Here is a 21710-nt window from a genome sequence, read left to right as displayed (position 1 = left end):
GAAAACAAATATGAAAAATATAAAAAAGAAAATATATATATATTAGAGAAACTAGTTATAAAACGTTAAAAAAGAAAAAGGTAAAAGTTAAAAAAAAATTTTACCAGAAGGCGAGAAAAAAAACAAAAAATGAAAAAGAAAAAAATTAAATTAACTGCAAGACTAAAAAAAAAAAATCACAGGGAAAAAGCCATGAGTTACGTTCTTTGCTTTCTCCTCCTCTGGAATTCTGCTGCTCTCCTTGGTATTGAAACTGCACTCCTTGGTAGGTGAACTTGGTCTGGGCTGGATTTCTTGTTGATCTTCTGGGGGAGGGGCCTGGTGTAGTGATTCTCAAGTGTCTTTGCCCAGGCGGAATTGCACCGCCCTTACCAGGGGGCGGGATGAGTAATCCGCTAGGGTTTGCTTTCAGGAGCTTTTGTTTCCTGAGCGCTTTCCGTAGAGTTCCGGGCCAGGAATACTAATGGCGGCCTCCTGGTCTCCCGCCCAGAGGAGCCAAGAGCCCAGGGCACCACTCCTCAGTGTGCCCTCAGAGAACAGAGCCAGTTACTTCCGTCTGCCTGACCTCCGGCCACGCTCCGAGCTCACCGAGCTTGCGACCGGTTCAAGGTAACACCGAGCTGTGAGCTTACTGTCGGCTCTGTCTCTGTAGCTGGCTTTCCCGTTCCAGTACCCGCAAGCTCTGCGACACTCAGACACCCCCGATCCTTCTGTGACCCTGCGGGCCCTGAGGCCACGCTGATCCCGCGTGGGCTTCACCCCAGTTTAGCCTCTGGAGCGATGTCCCTCAGCAGAACAGACTTTTAAAAGTCCTGATTTTGTGCGCCGTTGCTCTGCCGCTTGCCAGGAGCCGGCCCCTCTCCCGGGGGTCTATCTTCCCTTCGCTTTGGATTCACTTCTCTGTCAGTCCTACCTTTCAGAAAGTGGTTGTTTTTCTGTTTCCAGAATTGCTGTTCTTCTTCTCTTCGATCTGCGGATGGATTTTCAGGTGTTTGCAATCTTTAGATAAGCTATCTAGCTGATCTCCGGCTAGCTGAAGTAGTCTCAGCCTAGTACTTCTCCGCCATCTTGACTCCTCCCCCGTAAAAATAATTTTTTAAATAAAACTACGGGGAGCCCAATTGAATAAATTCTTTTTGAAGTATCATGCTACGTAAAATTTTTCTTCTCTGATTCATATTGTCTCATATAAGTAGAACAATATAATTTATCTAGCCTTCTATTTCACTTTAGATTTGAGGGTGCTCAAAGGTATTTATTCTGAAATTGAAATTTTATTTACTATCTGTTGTCTCTCATAATATTATGTTTCTTTTTTTATTGTATTTTTTTATTTTCATGTATTTTTTTCCCATTTTAAAATTTATTTTAAGCATAACAGTATTCATTATTTTTGCACCACACCCAGTGCTCCATGCAATCCGTGCCCTCTATAATACCCACCACCTGTTACCCCAACCTATGTTTCTTATGTGTCATGGTATTGTTAGGTCCATTATTAAACGAAATGAGACTGAGACAAAGTGAAAGTTATTTAAAGTTTTATTTTAGGATAAGTATTAGAAGTTGGATTGATAGGCCAGGGGAACGAGACTGAGACAAGGTGAAAGTTATGCAAAGCTCTATTCTATGCTAAGCATTAGAAGTCAGACTGACCTGTCAGGGCCACCTCTGAAGAGAGTGACCACCCTCAGTGTACAGGCTTAAGAATTGACTGAGCGGTCAGGGCCGCCTCTGAACAGGGTGACCCCTCCCCATCTTACAGACTACCTTTTATAGATCAAAAGCCTGGCCACACATAGGTGGCCAATGAGATTGGAACACAGAGAGAAAGTTGCATAGTCATGTTAGGTCACACGTAGGGCCAACTGAATTACAGTTTACCCTTTAGTAGCTGTTTGAACTAACCTATTACTCTGGTCAGAATTGGCACTCAAGTTTGGCACCCAAAAGGTGGGGTTTACATTCTTTGATGGTTAGGGAGACAGTATATGTGTTTTACTGATTGGATGTCTCCACCTGGCCTGACTCATCCTTGTAATCTGGGCTCTGTTATCAGGAACTGGCCAACCTGGCCTTGTATTCTGGGCTCTGTTATTAGGAACCAGCTGACTGTATTTAGTGGTTTCCCAGGCTTGCTTCTAAGTAAGTTTCTCTGGGGTGGGGGCAGGGTCAATTTAAGTTTTACTGCACAAACAACAAAATGGCTATTTACCCAAGATGGAGTTCTTCTGGCTAAATAGGTCCTTACGGTAAGTCACATGTTTTATTAAGCTTTTGTGTTTTTTATTTGGGTGTTTGTTTATACCTACTATATCTTCTGACAGAAGTCTGACAGCATTTTTTTTTTTAAGACATCCATTTTTTTTTTTAGAGCAGTTTTAGGTTTACAACAAAATTGAGAGGAAGGCACAGACATTTCCCATATATCCCCTGCATGGATGGACAGACACACACACACACACACACACACACCTGCCCCTCCTCCCCCCTTCCATTGCCTCTCCCATTATTGACATCGCTCACCATAATGGTACATTTTAGCAAGGATGAATGGACATTGACATCATAAACACCTCAAATCCATAGTTTACCCTAGAGTTCAGTCTTGGTATTATACATTTTGTGGTTTTGGACTAACATATAATGACCTATTCATCCTTATGATAGCATACAGGGTATTCTCACTGCTCTAAAATTCCTCTGTCTTCTGTTTTTCTTTCCTCTGCCTCCACCCTTGGCAAGTATTAATTTTTTTCCCCCCTGGGTCTCCATAATACAATTTATTTCTGCAGGGGAAAAAAGGAGGGGGAAAAAGTATACTCTTCAGGGTTGTAAATCACAGTGACTTATAACAAACGAGGAAGCAGCGCAACAGCCTGTGGGCCTCCATAGTGCCAAGAGCAGGTGTGCCCACAGCAGAAGCTAACTGGCTGCAGATGGGGACCAGTGCTTCCAAAACGTGCTCCAGGCAGGCGCCAAGAGGGCCCACGCTCAGGCACAGACATCACGGCTCTCCGCCAGGCTCCGGAGTTGGCTTTGAGGCAGGGAATTGCCTGTGGTGCAGGAGGACTGAGCTGGCTTTGCAGCCCAAGGTAGGAGGCATGGGCAGCTACATCGACTCACTGTTTGAATTTTTACCCGTGTTGTCTGAATGCTTTTAAGGTTTCCTTCTCTGTCCCTGACATTCTCCTGCTGAATGTACGTAGCAAACCTAAGTAGTAGAGTTTGAATCTTGGGAAGTGCAGTGGAAATGCCTCTGTGTGGGTGATTTTTCACCTCTTACCCTGTATAAATCTTTTTATTGTTCTGTAGTTTTGCTCTTTCCAGAATGTCATAGTTGGAGTCACAATTTGTAGCCCTTTCAGACTGGTTTATTTCATTTACTAATATGCATTTAAGGTTTCCCCCATGTTTTTTGTTGATACCTGATTTCTTTCTTTTCTTAAGTTTTTTTTCTTTTTTTTTTTAAGATTTTATTTATTTATTTAGTTGACAGAGAACACAAGTAGACAGAGGCGGGCAGATAGAGAGGAAGGGAAGCAGGCCCCCCCCCCCCCCCCCCCGCTAAGCAGAGAGCCCGATGTGGGACTCGATCCCAGGACCCTGAGATCATGACCTGAGCTGAAGGCAGCAGCTTAACCCACTGAGCCACCCAGGCACCCCTTTTCTTAAGTTTTTATTCAAATTTCAGTTAGTTAACATATAGTGTAATATTAGTTTCAGGTGTAGAATTTAGTGATTCAACACCTATTCAACACCTGGCCCCAACACATATTCAACACCCAACATCACAAGGGCCCTCCCTAGTCCCCATCACCTGTTTAACACATCCCTCTACCCACCTCCCTTCCACTTTCACTTACTATAGTTAAGAGTCTGTTTCTTAGTTTGCCTGTTTTTTTCTTCCCTATGTTTATTTCTGTTGTTTCTTAAATTCCACCTATGAGTGAAATCATACGGTATTTGTTTTTCTCTGACTTATTTTGTTTAGTATAATACTCTCTAGCTCCATCCATGTTGTTGCAAATGGTAAGATTTCATTCTTTTTTATGGCTGAGTAATAGTCCATGGTATATATGTATACACCACTTTTTCTTTATCCATTCATCAGTCAATGGACATTTGGGCTGTTTCCATAATTTGGCTATTGTTGATAATGCTGCTATAAATATTGGGGTACATGTATCTTTTCAAATTAGTATTTTTGTGTCCTTTGGATAAATACCTAGTAGAACAATTGATGTATTGTAAGGTAGTTCTATTTTTAACTGTCTGTTCTATTTTTAACTGTCCATACTGTTTTCCAGAGTGGCTGTAACAGCTTACCTTCCCACCAACAGTAAAAGGGGGTTCCTCTTTCTTGACAACACCTGTTTCTTGTGTTAATTTTAGCCATGCTGATAAGTGTGAGGTGGTATCTCATTGAAGTTTTGATTTGTATTTCCCTGATGTCAAGTGATGTGGAGCATCTTTTCATGTGTCTATTGGCCATCTGTTTGTCTTCTTTGGAAAAATGTTTGTTCATGTCTTCTGCCCATTTTAAATTGGATTATTTAGTTTTTTTGGGTGTTAAGTTTTATAAATTCTTTGGTTTTTGGATGCTAACCCTCTATTGGATATGTCATTTGCAAATATCTTCTCCCATTCCACAGGTTACCTTTCAGTTTTTTTTTATTATTTCTCTCACTGTGCAGAAGCTTTTATTTTGAAGAAGTCCCAATAGCCTTTGTTTCCCTTTCCTTAGGAGGCATATCTAGCAAGAAGTTCCTATAGTTATTGTCAAAGCAGTTTCTGCTCATGTTCTCCTCTAGGATTTTGATGGATTCTTGTCTTACATTTAATTCTTTAATCCATTTTGAGTTTATTTTTGCATATGGTGTAAGAAAGCAGTCCAATTTCACTCTTTTGAATGTTCCTGTCCATTTTTCCCAACACCATTTGTTGAAGAGACTGTCTTTTTTCCATTGGATAGTCTGTATAATGCTTAGTTTTATAAGAAATCACTGATTGTTTTCTGAAGTGGCTGTATCATTTTTGTTTCCCACCAACAGTGTGTGAGAATTCCTATTGCCCCATATCCTCGTCAGCATTTGGTCTTACCAGTGATCTGGATTTTGGCCATTCTAATAGGTGTGTAGTAATATCTTGATTTTTCTTTTCAATTTTTTTTTTATTGAAATTCTAGTTAACATATAGTGCAATATTGGTTTCAGGAGTAGAATTCAGTGATTCATCACTTACATACCATGACCAGTGCTCATTGTAACAAGTGTCTTCTTTAATACCCATTCCCCATTTAGCCCATGCCCCACCTACCTCCCTCCATCAACCCTGTTTGTTCCCTATTGTTAAGAGTCTCTTATGGTTTGTTTCCCTTTCTCCTTTTTCTTTTTCAGTTTCCATATGTTCATCTGTTTTGATTTTTAAATTCCACATATGAGTGAAATCATATAGTATTTATCCTTCTCTAACTTGCTTAGCATAATATATTCTAGTCCACATCCATGTTATTGCAAGTGGCAAGATTTCATTCTTTTTTTATGGCTGAGTAATATTCCACTGTATTTGTGTGTGTGTGTGTATGTGCATGAGTGAGTGTGTGTATTCCATTGTATGGAATGAAATATATACATACACACATTCATATATACATACCACATCTTCTTTATCCATTCATCAGTTGGTGGACATTTGGGCTCTGTCCATAGTTTAGCTCTTGATGATAATGCTTCCATAAACATCAGGGTGCATGTTCCCTTCAAATCTGTATTTTTGAGTTTAGGCAAATACCTAGTAGTACAATTGCTGGGTTGTAAGATAGTACAGAGTTTCCTCAAAAGTTAAAAATAGAACTATTTTTCAGAGTGGTTACACCAGTTTACATTCTACCAATAGTGCAAGAGTGTTCCCCTTTCTCTGCATCCTTGCCTAACCTCTTGTTTCTTGTTTTGTTAATTTTAGCCATTCTGACAGGTGTGAGGTGGTAGATTCTTGTAGTTTTGATTTGTATTTCCCTGATGTCAAACATCTTTTCTTGTGTCTGTTAGGCACCTGGACGTCTTAGGTGTGTAGTGACATCTAATTATTGTTTTTTTAAAAAATTTTTATTTATTTATTTGACAGAGAGAGAAAGAGCACAAGTAGGCAGAGAGGCAGGCAGAGAGAGGGGGGAAGCAGGCTCCCTGCGGAGCTAAGAGCCCGATGAGGGGCTTGATCCCAGGACCCTGAGATCATGACCTGAGTCGAAGGCAGAGGCTTAACCCACTGAGCCACCCACGTGCCCCTAATTATTGTTTTAATATGCATTTCCCTGATTACATGTGATGTGAAACATCTTTTCACATACTTACTTCCCATCTTGATGTCTTCTTTGAAGTGTCTGTTAAAATCTTTGGCCCAATTTTTATTTGGATTGTTTTCTTATTATTGCAACTTTTAAAAAGATTTTGTTTATTTATTTATTTATTTATTTAACAGACAGAGATTACAAGTAGGCATAGAGAGACAGGCATAGAGAGGCATAGAGAGAAAGGGGGAAGCAGGCTTTCCCCCACTGAGCAGAGAGCCAGATATGGGGCTCAATCCCAGGACCCTGAGATCATGACCTAAGCTGAAAGCAGAGGCTTAACCCACCGAGCCACCCAGGTGCCCCCTTATTGTTGCATTTTTACGAGTTCTTTGTATATTTTGGATAACAGTTCTTTGTCAGATATATCTTTTGCAAATATTTTCTCCTATTCTTTGGGTTGTCTTCTAATTCTCTTGACATTGTCTTTCACAGAGCAAAAGTTAAAGATCTTTTTTTAAATTTATTTTTTATTTTCAGCATAACAGTATTCATTATTTTTGCACCACACCCAGTGCTCCATGCAATCCATGCCCTCTATAATACCCACCACCTGGTACCCCGACCTCCCACCCTCTGCCCCTTCAAAACCCTCAGATTGTTTTTCAGAGTCCATAGTCTCTCATGGTTCACCTCCCCTTCCAATTTCCCCCAACTCCCTTCTCCTCTCTATCTCCCCATGTCCTCCATGCTATTTGTTATGCTCCACAAAGTTTAAGTTTTAATGAAGCCCAGCTTATACAGATTATGTCTTAGGTATTATATTTAAAAAGTATGACCATATCCAGGGTCATCTAGGTTTTTCCTATTTATCTTCTAAGAGATTGATAGTTTTGTATTTTACACTTAGGTCTGTGATCCATTCTGAGTTCGTTTTGGTGAAAGTTTAAAAGTTCAAATATAGCTGAATTTTTCTCTTTTTTGCATGTGAATGTCTAGTTGTTCCAGTACTATTTGCTGAAGAGACTGTCTTTGCTCCATTATACTGCCTTTGCTCCTTTGTCAAAGATCAGTTCACTGTATTTCTGGGAATCTATTTCTGGGATCTCTATTTTGTTACACTGAACAATTGGTCTATTCTTTTGCCTGTATCACATTATCTTAGTTACTGTAGCTTTATAATAAGTCTTAAAGTCAGTTTGGGTTAGTCTTCCCACTTTGTTCTTCTCCTTCAATATTGTGTCAACTTTTCTGAGTCTTTTTCCTCTAATATAAACTTTAGAATCAGTTTGATGTTCATAAAATACTGGAATTTTAATTGGGATTGCATTGAATCTGTAAATCAAGTTGGGCCATCTAGACAATATTGGATCTTCCTGTTAATGAATATTGAGTATCTTGCCATTCATTTAGTACTTTGATTTTTGTTCATCAGAGTTTTGTACTTCTCTTTATAGTTCTAACACATATTTTGTTAGATATGTAAATATTTACATTTTTGAGGTATTAATGTAAATGTTATCATGTTTTTAATTTTAAATTCCCCTTTTTCATTGATCAAGCAATTGATTTTGCATATTGAACTTGTATGCTGCACCCTAATACCACTTATTAGTTCCAGAATTTTTTTTTTTTATTGATTCTGTTGCTGGGTGAAATGGGGAGACCATGGGCTCTGGGGCATTGACCCAGCCCATCCCCAGAGATGTCACCAAAGGTTCTTGGTCTTGTCTTGAGAAAGAATTCAAGGACATGCACACAAAACAGTGGATAAGCAACACAAGAGGCAAGGTTTATTAGAGCAAAAAAGTACTCTCTTGAGATATGAGAATGGGCAAATGAGGGGTGGAATATGTATACTCGGGAGGTTTGGTTTCTATTTTTTATTGACAGTTGTTAAGTAGCGGGTGGAATAGTCATTACCTGGGGCAGGGATGCAGGGTTTTGTGGTTTTTCTCCTTAATTTGGTCAGGGGTTTCCTTTTATGGCACTTGGCATCTTGGCCCTGCCTGGTTTGATCTGGCTTTTTGTGGGGTGCTGCCAGGACAGGTCCCTGACTCTCCTGAGAGCTAGCCATAACTTCCTTGTGGCTGGCCTCTAGGTATCCTGCTAGAACCTAGCTTTTTTCTACATAGATAATTTTCTACCTAGATAATCATGTCATTTGTGAAAAACAATAGTTTTATGTCTTCCTTCCCAATCTGTATACACTTTCTTTTCTTGTCTTATTGCATTGACAAGGACTTCCAGTACAACGCTGAAAAGAAGTGGTGAGAGGGGATGTCTTTGGGGCATTGAATATTAATGAATTTAGCATTCTCTTTCAATAGTAATTAGGACCATTTAGTCCCCAATAAATAAGATTTCATTTACTATTTACCTTTCTTATTACTATTATATCACTATTCATTAAAATAAAATGGGGGAATATTTTTTAATGAGTGTGTATTTAACAAGTCTATTTCTCATGAAGAAAATGATCTTAGTAGAAAACTAAGTTTCTAATGATTAAGTATGATGTTAGCTATTATAGCTTTCTTTCTTGTGTAAGCGTTCTTTCTTTCTTTTTTTTTTTTTTTGAAGATTTTATTTATTTATTTGACAGAGAGAGATATCACAAATGGGCAGAGAGGCAGGTAGAGAGAGGGGGGGAAGCAGGCTCCCTGCTAAGCAGAGAGCCCGATGTGGGGGTCAATCCCAGGACCCTGAGATCATGACCTGAGCTGAAGGCAGAGGCTTTAACCCACTGAGCCACCCAGGCGCCCTTGTGTAAGCTTTCTTAAACATAGGTTTTCTGATACAATTATATCTAAATCTAAATATTCATTTAGATTTAAAGCTTTTGTTTGCATATTTTGTTTGTTTAGCGGAAAAGGCAGAGTATAAATATACATATATATATGCATGAATTTTTTCTTTCATATATGTAAGAAATTACAAAACAGAATAACAAATATTTCTTCCAGAGAAAATTTTGCATGAAGTTTAATGTAAAAGAAAGGAAAAGGGGAAAACTATCATCTGTTGAATATTTACACATAGTAAGTATTTTACATACATTTTAAAAAAGAGTTTATTTTTTTAATTGGCAGAGGGAGACACAGTGAGAGAGGGAATGCAAGCAGGGGGAGTGGGAGAGGGAGAAGCAGGCTTTCCGCCGAGCAGGGAGCCTGATGCAGGGCTCCATCCCAGGACTCTGGGATCAGGACCCCAGCCAAAGGCAGATGCTTAACAACTGAGCCACCCAGGCACCCCTTTATATACATTATTATTTTTAGTTTTCACAACTGTATCAGGATAGAACTAGTATATTTATAGTTAAATATCTGGGGCTTAATGAGGTTAAATAATATACAAAGGATCATATAGTTGAGTATATGACAGAGCTATAATACAAAGAGAGGTCAATCTGAGATATGATCCAATGCTCTTTATATACGGTACTCATATTAATGAATTTAGCATTCTCTTTCAATAGTAATTAGGACCATTTAGTCCCCAATAAATAAGATTTCATTTACTATTTACCTTTCTTATTACTATTATATCACTATTCATTAAAATAAAATGGGGGAATATTTTTTAATGAGTGTGTATTTAACAAGTCTATTTCTCATGAAGAAAATGCAAATCAAAACCACAGAGATGAATAGTCTCATACTTGTTAGAATGGCTAGCAAAAAGACAAGAAATAACAAATGCTGGTGAGAATGTGAAGAAAGAGAAACTTTGTACACTGTTGTGGGAATGTAAATTAGTACAGCCACCATGGACAACAGTATGGAGTTTCCTCAAACAAAAAAATTAATAAGAGAACTACCATATAATCCAGCAATTCCACTTCTGGGTACATATCTAATGGAAATGAAATCAGTATCTATAAGAGATATCTGCACCCCCATGTAAGTGCATCATAATTTACAAGGGCCAGGAAGTGGAAACAACCTAAATGTCCATCAGTGTCTGACAGGATAAAGAAAACACTGTGTGTATGTAGTAGTGGAATATTATTCAGCCATAACAAGATGGAAATCTTGTCATTTGCAACAACATGGATGAACCTTGAGGGCATTATTCTAAGCAAAACAAATCAGACTGAAAGATAAATATCCTATAACCTCACTTCTATGTGGGACCCCAAATAAAATCAAAACAAAAAAAAATCCTGAAACCAAGCTCATAGATACAGAAAAAATACTGATGGTTGCCAGAGGCAAGGGATAGGGGTTGGTGAAATAGGTGAAGGGGACCAAAAGGTTCAAATGTTGAGTTATATAATAAATAAGTCCTGGGATATAATATACAGCATGGTGACTATTGTTAATAATACTGTATTGCATATTTGGAAACTGCTAGGTAAGAGAGTAGATCTTAAAAGTTCTTACCACAAGGGGTACCTGGGTGGCTCAGTTGTTAAGCATCTGCCTTTTGTTCAGGTCATGATCCCAGGGTCCTCGGGTTGAGCCCTACATCGAGCCCCACATCAGGCTCCCTGCTCTGTGGGAAGCCTGCTTCTCCCTTCTCCCACTCTCCCTGTTTGTGTTCCCTTTCTTGCTGTGTCTCTCTCTGTCAACTAAATAAAATATTAAAAAAAAAGTTCTTACCACAAGGAAAATATTTTGTAATTATGTATGGTGATAGATGTTAATTAGACTTATTGTAGTGATCATTTTGCAATATATATAAGTATCAAATCATTGTATTCTACACCTGAAGCTAAAATAATGTAGTATGTCAACAACACCCAAAGAAATAAAGAAAGAGAAAAAAGGGGACCCAAAGTTTCAGACACTTCTTTTAATGTCTTGCTTAAAAGAAGCCAGAATATTTCAGCGTTCATATCTGCTTCTTCAGACATCTGCTAAAAATAGTTTGAAATACTTTCAAGGACTAGAATGGGAGGTATCTCTAGAACTTTGGCATTTCATCACATACCCTGTTGTCTCTGCTCCTGAGACCTGTCCAACATGAAATGGAATTTACTTATCAGTGTCCTGCTAGAAATACAGACCTGGTTTGGAGAGCCTGTTACCAGAAAAAGGGAATAACACTCTTCAAGCCATGGAGTGAGACAACAGGAATGAAAATGAGAACTTTTTTTTTTTTAAAGATTTTATTTGTTTATTTGACAGACAGAGATCACAAGCAGTCAGAGAGGCAGGCAGAGAGAGAGGAGGAAGCAGGCTCCCCGTGGAGCAGAAAGCCCGACTCAGGACTCGATCCCAGGACACTGGGATCATGACTGGAGCCGAAGGCAGAGGCTTTAACCCACTGAGCTACCCAGGTACCCCGAGAATGAGAACTTTGATGTCATAACTGATATTGACAGATAAGACTAAAACTCAAAAAATACTCAAATATTCAAATAAAACTGAATAAAAAAGAATAAGAAGATAAAAATCTTGCATTTCAGCTAAGCTGGTGATGCTATAGAGATTGCACCATCATAGAAGTAATCTGTTTATACAACAAAGTAAGTAACTGTGTGCTCTAAGAATAGCATGAGAATATCTGATCACCATGGGGAAACTGGAGTCACAAAGACCAATCAAGGGGCTCTTGAGGGAATATATCTTAGGGATATAACTAACAGTCCTTTCTTATAAATTCTCACTTTTGGAATTCACAGGAGACTATATCCCCTAGGAGGAATCAGATACAGATTTCACAGAAACATAGATAATTCTCTTGTTGTGCAACAAATATGCCAATTTTGCTCTAAATTAGTATTGTGTGTCCAGCAAAGCAAGCACCCTCTCTGGGCTGCTCTCTACCAAGGATGCCATGCCCTCCATCATGCCTCCTTCTGCTGTAGATAAAAAAGAAGATTAAAGTCACACCTGCCAAATCTGTAAGGAGGTAGGTTCAGAAGACCTACAAGTATAGGACAGTTCTTAGATGTGCCTTTTAGCTCTGCCTTCTTTTATGTGATTGTGGAAACAGCAGCACCTCCCACTACATGAAGGATGTAAGGAGGTTCATCTTTATAACTGAGAGGGCTGGAAGTCAGGGAAGTGAGAGAGGTGAGGATGAGGAAGTATGAAAGTCTGTCCTTATTAACCCAAAGTGCATCCAGTCAGAACCAGGTATGTGGGAGAAATAGCATGTGAGTGAAGTGACATCTGGAAAGGACTGACAAAGTGGCTGTGCAGAGCAGGGCAGAAAAAACTTCAGCTCTCTCTGACTTTAGCCGTGTTCGGCTCTGCCACAGAGCAGATGATCAGGTTATCTCGAGGAGGGAGAACATGACTGAATACTCCAGGGTGGTGGGTTCACTCCCACATGGCTTACAAAACCTTGTAAGTCTCATACACAATGACTAACAAATACTTCCTCCTTTTACATCTCTTTCCCCATGGTTTCTTTGGCTTCTGCCTTTCTCTGAATTCCTGCTACAGAAGAATTAACTCACAGTTTGGTTTTGCCAAACATGATCTAGTCATAAAGAGGAGACTTACAGTGAAGTGTGATGTGAAAAATTCTGAATGACTCCAATGCTTTATGTCACTAATTGCAATAATCAAAATCATCCTCAAAGCTATAGGCATTACACAACCTGGAAAGTAATGCATTTTATAACTCATACATAAACATTCTCAGCCAGAATATTTTTATTAAAGGCAACTGGATCTCTATTCTGCATTATATTTTATGAATAAATATCATCACTCAGTCATGTCACTTGGGTCATTCAGGCCCAAATGATGACTGCCCCTCATTAATGGAAGGGATCCTAAAATAAATTAATAAGACCAAACTACTAACAACAGAATTGTAGGCAATTTCATAGGCTTTGTTTTGTTTTTCTCACCATGCAACTCACACAACATCTAAGTCTCATACAAGTAGGTTTTCACAAAGATTCTCCTTCAACTTCCCACAACAACACTAACCTTCCACAGCTAGAGTAGGATGGGTGTGACAAAGGGGGTGAAGAAGTGGAAGGGGACTCTTTGTCCAGAGGGACAGTTTATGGCTCTCAGCACTGTTCTTGGTTCCCAGAGACCTCTGCTTAGGAGTATCTGATGTTTGTGAGCCTCTGCATCTATCCATAACCAGAAGGACAGAGGCCTTCTAGGACACTTAGTGACACTTCAGGCAAAACCCTCAAAATCCTTAAATAATAGACCAGATACATTGCTCAGGTTTTCTACCTATAAGTAGAGATTTAACCTAGACCAAGGTTTTACAGAAGTATTTTAATTCAGCAGGTAGAAGATGGAACTGATATGAAAGCCATTTTATGTAGGTGTCTGGGAGTTCTGAAGAATAGATGGTACGTGTGATGCCTTTTGTCCAGCTGTTCAGATGACCTTAAGACACCAACACTGATCCAGAATAACAGTGAAATGCATAAAGATTTGTGTGTTGTTACCTTTCTCCCTTTTCTGATGCCTAACATTTGTGTCTCTAATTCCAAAGATTTAGAGACCCCACCTATACAGAAATTCTGTATCCACTAACAAGGGTCTATATCTCTTAATCTATAGATAGAAATACTTGAATTTTATACCTAGCTACATTTGTGAGTACTGTCATTTACCTTCTCCAAGCTGCTTCTCACAGAACATGAGGAAATTCTGAAAGAGAAATGAGAGAATATAAAGATTCAGTCTGATCATACCAAGAACTCTCCAAAGTTCATAGTCTTCAGCAGTATAGTTATCTTATTATCTAATGGAATAACAGAATCTAATGGAGCTAGGGATCTCCACAAAGGAAATAATCTTGACGATGAAAGAATAAGAACATCTTTGTCATTGTCACTTTTCTTCTCCACCCCTTAGGAAGCCATGAATAGGTCAGGAGTCAGCACAGTGACTGAATTCATACTCCTGAGTTTTCCATGCTCCAGGGAGGTTCAGGTCATCCTCTTCATGCTGTTCTTGGTGTCCTACATCCTGACCTGATGGGGAATGGGGCCATTGTTTGTGCAGTGAAGCTGGATTGCAGGCTTCACACTCCATGTACATTCTGGGGGCCAACTTTTCATTCCTGGAGATCTGTTACATCAACACAACTATTCCCAATATATTAAAGAACTTTCTATCTGAGACCAAAACCATCTCTTTCACAGCTTGTTTTTTCCAGTTCTACTTCTTCTTCTCCATGGGCACCACTGAGACCTTCTTACTGCCCCTTATCGCTTTTGATCATTACCTGGCCATCTGCCAGCCTCTCCATTATCCTGTCATTATGAACAACCACCTCTGCATGAACCTGGTGGCCCTGTGCTGGGTCACAGCTTTCCTCTGCTATCTGATCCCTATCTATTTTATCACACAACTCCCTTTTTGTGGCCCCAACACCATTGACCACTTTGTACGTGACCCTGGGCCTCTTCTCGCCCTGTCCTGCATCCCTGTGCCTGGAATTGAGATTTTCTGTTCTATATTGAGCTCTCTTATTATATTCATCACCTTCTTCTTCATCCTTGGGTCCTATACCCTCGTTCTCAGAGCAGTTTTGTGTGGCCCTTCAGCAGCTGGCCGACGTAAGGCCTTCTCTACCTGTGGTTCCCACCTGGCTGTGGTGTCTCTATTCTATGGATCCATCATGGTGATGTACATTAGCCCAACCTCTGGAGATCCAGGTGGGATACAGAAGATTGTAACCTTGTTGTACTCATCGGTGACCCCACCTATAAACTCACTGATCCTCAGTCTCCAGAATAAGGACATGAAAGCTGCCTTGAGAAAAACTCATATGTGCACAGGAATTAGTCAAGGCAAATGCAAACTCATGAGTGGACAAAGATCATAAAATTTTTCCTCATTTCTTTCTACGTAAGTGGTCTTCATTTGTACCTAAAGATGCAGACTCAGAGTAGGTCTCTATTCATTTGTGTCTAGAGATGCAGACTGAAATTCATCTATTTATGCCTAGTTAAATATAGGAGAATAGTATGCCCAATTAAACAAGATCTTGCCTTCAAATCAGGGCTTGTTTTTTTTTTTTTTTTAAGATTTTTTTTTTTTTTTAATTTATTTAGTCAGAGAGAGAGCGAGAGCGAGCACAGGCAGACAGAGTGGCAGGCAGAGTCAGAGGGAGAAGCAGGCTCCCCGTGGAGCAAGGAGCCCGATTTGGGACTCGATCCCAGGACACCGGGATCATGACCTGAGCCGAAGGCAGCTGCTTAACCAACTGAGCCACCCAGGCGTCCCTCAAATCAGGGCTTGATAGATGGTTACTTAAGTGACCTGGGTGTCTTAACTTTGGACTATCCTACCCTCACCTCCAATAACTACTTGCTTGTTATCTGTGGTCATTTATATAGTCCTTAATCTCATAATTTTTTTTTTGACTTTTAATACCTGAATCCATTCTTAACACTTAATTTTTCTAGTCAAATGATCTCTACTTCTAGTAGAAGAGCACTCACCTTTTTGCTCATGTTAAAGGAAACTAGTGCCAATCTATAAGTTATAACTGAACCAAATTTTTAAATTTAATTGACTTCTAAAAGACTAAGCATGTGATTATTGATTTCTGCTTAGGTCATGATCTCAGTCTCCTGGGATCAGGCCCCCTGCTAGGCTCTGTGTTTAGTGTGGAGTCTATTTGAGGATCCTCCCTACCCCACCGTCCTTTCTCTCTCTCAAATAAATAAATCTTAAGAAAAAGCAAAGGTTAGGTCTTAGGAGCATTGCAATTTGCGTTAGTTTCATTTGAAGGAAGGTTGAGTTGAAGGTCAGCCCAGAAGAGGTGAAAGGAGACAGAACAAAAGCCAGCAATTCTAAGAGACTGAGGTGAAGATAACAGATGAATCTCATGACAGTTCCAGGTGATTTGGCCCAACTCTTTGATCAAATAATCAGTTGGCATCTGGGGCTGGTACATTTAATCCATCCATTTATTTACCTCTAGGATATCTTTCCTTTGTGAAACTTATGTATTTATGAGAGAGATAGTCAATAAACAGATAAACACAAAGATCTATAATATCAAAGATACTAAGTTATATAAAAGGAAAAATGGAGTATACAAAAATTGCAGTGGTAGGATAAGGCATAATTTAGATCAGATGGTCAGAGAGAGTTTTTGTGAGGTGATATTTTAAACTAAGGGAATACACTATGCAGAAACCTACGGGACTTAAATCCCACATAAGTACCGGTATATTATGGAGTTTTCAAAGACAATAAAGGTTACTTTTGGCCATGCAGAAGAAAATGGTACATGAGGTTGGAGACATAGTCAGTATTAGATATATAGAAGGTTGAGGTCAATGAAGAGCATTTTATCTGAATTCTGGGGAGGCCTGCTCAATAGTATACACTAAGGATAAGGCTTAATAAAATTTCTAATTAAGTAAAGATCCCATCTCAATAAAAAAATCATACTCTAAGCAATTCTTAACTTAGGACTACTTATTTACCAAAATGTTTAATTAAAAATGCATTTATTGGGGTGCCTCATGGCTCATGTGATGGAGCATGTGACTCTTGATCTTGGGGTTGTAATATGCAGTCCCATTTGAGTTTAGAAATTACTTAAATATAAAATCTTTTGGGGCACTTGGGTGGCAGTGGGTTAAGTCTCTGCCTTCGGCTCAGGTCATGATCTCAGGGTCCTGAGATTGAGCCCCGCATCAGGCTTTCTGCTCAGCAGGGAGCCTGCTTCCCCCTCTCTCTCTGCCTCCCTCTCTGCCTGCCTCTCTGCCTACTTGTGATCTCTCTGTCAAATAAATAGATTAAAAAAAAAGTTAAAAAATCTTTTAAAAAATTTATTTATTTAATATATTCCTCTTTGTTCCACCAAGGATTTGATGTATCAACAAAATTGTACAAAAGGAAGGAAGAGAAATATTAAGTTAAAAAGAAAAGAATGAAGAGCCTGGGTGATGCAGTTGGTTGAGCATCTGACTCTTGGTTTTTGGGTCAAGTCGAGATCTCAGTGTCGTGGGATTGGGCCCTGTGTTGGGTTATTTGCCCAGTCCTGAGTTTATTTAGGACCCTCCCTGCCCTTTCACACTGGTTTCTCTCTAGCTCTCAAATAAATCTTTAAAAAACTAAAAACAAAAGAATAAAATGAAGATTTGTGACTCATAAGACCTTGTATTGGTAAAAAGTCAAGTCTCCAGTTATGAATTTCCTTTAAAACAAATTTTACACCTCTCTCTTTAAACTGTATTAGATAATGTAGTTAAATACCCCAGTTGGTACATAAAAATCAAAGTAATACATAATATACCTGTAAATATGAAACTATATTCCAACTAACACCCATCCTGAGAAAAGTTCTTAGCAAACTGGGGATAGACAGAAACAACTTCTTTGATCTGTAGACATTTTCAAAGATCTGTATCTAAAATCATACTTGTGGAAATGAATGATTTTCCTCTAAAATCAGGAATAAGACAAGATATCTGCTCTCACCACTTCTATTCAAGTGCTAGTGTAGTCAGGTTAAAGGAAAAAATGGCATCTAGATTGACAGAAATAAGATTGTCTTTCATCAGATATGAAATGATTATGTAGAAAATTTGGTGAAATCTGCAAAAAAAGGCTACTCGAAGTATTACATAAGTTTTTTCAAGATTTCAAGATACAAGGTTCATAAAGGAAAATTCATTACTTCTATATGCAATTACAAGTAACAATCAGAAGTTGATTAAAAATGCCATTTACAAATCACAGAAACATTAAATAGAGATAAGTCTGATAAAAAAATGTGAAAGACATATGATGAAAACTACAAAACTTTGCCAAGGAAAAATGAAGATGTTAATAAATGTAAATATATAACTTGTTCATGGGTTGAAAACTCTATATTTTAAATTTTAGTTGATACACAATGTTACATTAGTTTTAGGTGTAGAACATAGTGATTCAGCAGCTCTATACATTGTGCTATTCTCACCACAAGTGTAGCTAACTGTCTGTCTGTCATGATATGACACTATTACAATACCATTGACTATCTTCCCTAAAGTGTATTTTTTATTCCTGTGATTTATTAATTCCATAACTGGAAGCCTGTATTTTGCATTCCTTTTCACTCTTCATTTTGCCCAATCTCCCTCCCTTCTGGCAAACATCAGTTTGTTCTCTGTATAGGTGTGATTCTGCTTTTTGTTTGTTTATTCATTTGTTTTTTAGATTCCACATATAAATGAAATCATATGGTGTTTGTCTTTTTCTGTCTGACTTGTTTCACTTAGCATTATACTTTCTAGGTCCATCCATGTTCTCCCAAATGACAAGATCTCTCCTTTTTATGTCTACATAATACTCTGTTTTATGTATATACTAATTCTTCTGTTTTTATTTTTATTTGCATTTATACTGTGCAGAATTTACTCCTGGGCCATAAGTTTTTGTTTCTTCAGTTTCTTCTGGGATATATTTCTCTTTTGTGCAACCTCCTTTTTTGTTTTAGGAATAATCTGCTCTTTTGCAGTAAGGATCATCTCAGTGTGGCAGGGAGAGCTTATGTATGGATTAATCTGACCATGAGCCCTCCATGAGCCTTGTAAGTTCTATGCTTCAACTTGGGGGCTTTGTTCACCTGGATATGCTCAATGAACAGAGAATCGACATCTAAACCCTTAAGTTCAGCATTACTCTCTCCATTTTTAAGCATGTGCAGTAAAAATTCAACACTCTTCTTGGGCCACTGACCCTTTGTCCAGCCCCACTGTCTGGCCTGGGCATTCCTACCAACTCCAGTTGGTAGTGACAGAATGGCACACACTGCTTCTGCAAAATGACATCTTTCAGATACTTGGTGGATTTTTGTATGTGTATACCCTTGATGGCTTGGGAGTTTGTTAAAGTGAACACATATATTTGAACCTCTTGATTTGCATGATTTTGTAGGGTTTTCTGGATCAAGCAAATAGGGAACCATTTTCAGAGGTCACCTCAGGCCACTTAGGAGAAGAGGAAGAACAGTGGCTCCTGGGAGTATGCTGATTCTTCTTTATTCAATGGACATTTGAATTGCTTCCATATCTTGGCTAGTATAAATACTGCAAAAAATATAGAGGCACATACACATTTTAGTAGTATTTTCATTCACTGGGTAAATGTCCAGCAATGGAATTATTGAATCACGTGGTCTTTCTTTTTTTTTTTCTTTTTTCTTTTTTGAGGAAACTCCATACTCTTTTTCACAGTGGCTGCACCAGTTTGCATTGCCACCACTTGTGCTCTGCAAAGGTTTTTTATTATGACGTAGTTGCAATAGTTTAATTTAGCTTTTGCTTCCCTTGCCAGAGGAGACATATTTAGAAAAATATTGCTAAGGTCGATGTCAAAGAAATTACTGGCTGTTTTCTTCTAGGAATTTTATATTTTCCCATCTCACACTTAGGTCTTTAATCCATTTTGAGTTTATTTTTGTGTGTAGTGTAAGAAAATTGTCCATTTTGTTCTTTTGCTCTTGGTTGTTTAGATTTCCAAACATCCTTTGTTGAAGATACTGTCTTTTCCCCATCATATATTCTTGCCTCTTTTGTTGTAGATTAATTGACCATAAAATTGTGGCTTTATTTCTGGACTCCATTCTGTTCTGTTATGTGTCTATTTTTCTGCCAGTACCATACTGTTTTGATTACTAGCTTTGTAGGATATACTGAAATCTGGAATTGTGGTACCTCCAGCTTTGTTCTTTTCAAGATTGTTTTGGCTAGTTGAGGTATTTTGTGGTTTTATACAAACTTTAGTATTGTGTGTTCTAATTCTGTGAAAAATGTTTTTTTGTATTTTGATGGGAATTGCTTTGAATCTGTAGATTGTTTTGGATAGGGTGGACATTTTGACAATATTGGTTCTTCCAGTACATAAGCATGGAATATCTTCCCATTTGTTTGTATCATCATTAATTTCTTTAATCATTTTGTAGTTTTAGGAGTGCAGGTCTTTTACCTCCTTGATTAAGTTTATTCTTGGGTATTTTATTCTTTTTGGTACACTTTTATTTATTTATTTATTTATTTTGATTTGGTACACTTTTAAATAGGATTGTTTTAACTGCTCTTTCTGCTACCCCATTATTTGTGTATGGAAATGCCGCAGATCTGTGTATTAATTTTGTATCTTGTGAATTTACTGAGTCCATTTATCATGATCTAATGTTTTTTTCTTTCTGTTATTAATATGATGTATCACAATGATTGATTTGTAAATATTGAACCATCCTTGCATCCCTAGAAAAAAATTCTACTTGATTATGGTGAGTGATTTTTAAAATTTAACTTGATTTAATTTAATTTTTATTTATTATTATTTTGGGGAGGGCAGAGGGAGAGAGAGAGTCTTATGCAGGCTCCACATCAAATGCAAGCTCCACATGGGGCTTGATCTCACGGCCCTGAGATCATGACCTGAGCTGAAATCAAGAATTAGACACAACTTAGACATCCAGCGCTCCCCCGACCAAAGCAGTTATTAAATTGCTTATTTTCTCTTCTTCTTGAATGTGGATCTTAACAAAAAGAAAGGGAAAGCTGGTAGTTGCCCCAAGACCAGCAGGTCCACATGGGATTCCACTGTCTTGCTGGTGAGGCCTTCAGAAGCATTTGTTGTAACCACCAGATTTCCATGACCCCTCACTCCCTGATGGAGGACCTCTTCTGAATTGCCTCTGATGCTTACATTGATTCATTTGACCAGGTCTTCTCCCACATTTTCAAAATGGCAGTCTTATTTGTAGTCCTGCTGAGTCCAGATTAAGCAACCATGGTTTTAGCAGTGTATTGCTCTCTTTCTCTCTGATGTGCTCTGGGAGAGACTTGAGTGCACATTTTACTCTAGGCAAGACACTTTCGACAGACCAAATGACATTTCTTTGAAATGCCAGGGAGAAAGTGAGTGGTGCTGGTGTTGTGACTTGGAACTTCCACAGAGTACATTGCTATAATCTCACACAAAAGTGGGTCTTAGGAGCTACTTACTTTCTAAATACTTTCAGGGATTTTCTGGTTCTCAGAGGGTTTTTTGGAAGGAAAAAATTTCAAAATTTCAGTGTTATTGAGGAACAATTGACAAATAAAAGTGTAAGATATTTAAAGTATACATCATGGTGATCTGATCTGTGTGTGGTGAAAGGATTCGTTCCACCTAGTTAAACATAAGTACCACCTCACTTTATAGCTTTCTTATTTTTTGTGAGTACATTTAAGTCCTACTACAGTAAATTTCAAGTGCACAATACAGTATTAGCAATTATATACTGCACTATACCTTAGATTCTCAAACCTTATTCATTTTATAGCTGAAGTTTGTACCCTTTTTAAAAATTTTTAAAAATTTAATCTCAGTGTAACAGAATTCATTGTTTATGCACCACACCCAGTGCTCCATGCAATATGTACCCTCCATAATACCCACCACCTGGCTCCCCCAACCTCCCACCCCTTCATAACCATCAGATTGTTTTTTAGAGTCCATAGTCTCTCATGGTTCATCTCCCCTTC

General features: G+C 38.4%; 2 pseudogenes across 2 annotated transcripts; one reads left to right on the top strand and one right to left on the bottom strand.

Moving 5' to 3' along the window:
- Positions 1 to 14082: 14082 nt before the first annotated feature.
- On the top strand, positions 14083 to 15052 carry LOC309866640 (olfactory receptor 11H6-like; annotated as a pseudogene). Its single transcript has one exon. The product of its transcript is annotated as an olfactory receptor 11H6-like (transcript).
- A 3535-nt stretch (positions 15053 to 18587) lies between these two features.
- On the bottom strand, positions 18588 to 19141 carry LOC309867778 (large ribosomal subunit protein uL22 pseudogene; annotated as a pseudogene). Its single transcript has one exon. The product of its transcript is annotated as a large ribosomal subunit protein uL22 pseudogene (transcript).
- Positions 19142 to 21710: the final 2569 nt, after the last annotated feature.

The sequence above is a fragment of the Mustela nivalis genome (assembly GCF_964662115.1).
Source record: "Mustela nivalis genome assembly, chromosome: 6".
Lineage (NCBI taxonomy): Eukaryota > Metazoa > Chordata > Mammalia > Carnivora > Mustelidae > Mustela > Mustela nivalis.
Note: the sequence above shows the minus strand (reverse complement) of the source record. Positions and strands in the feature narration are given on the sequence as shown.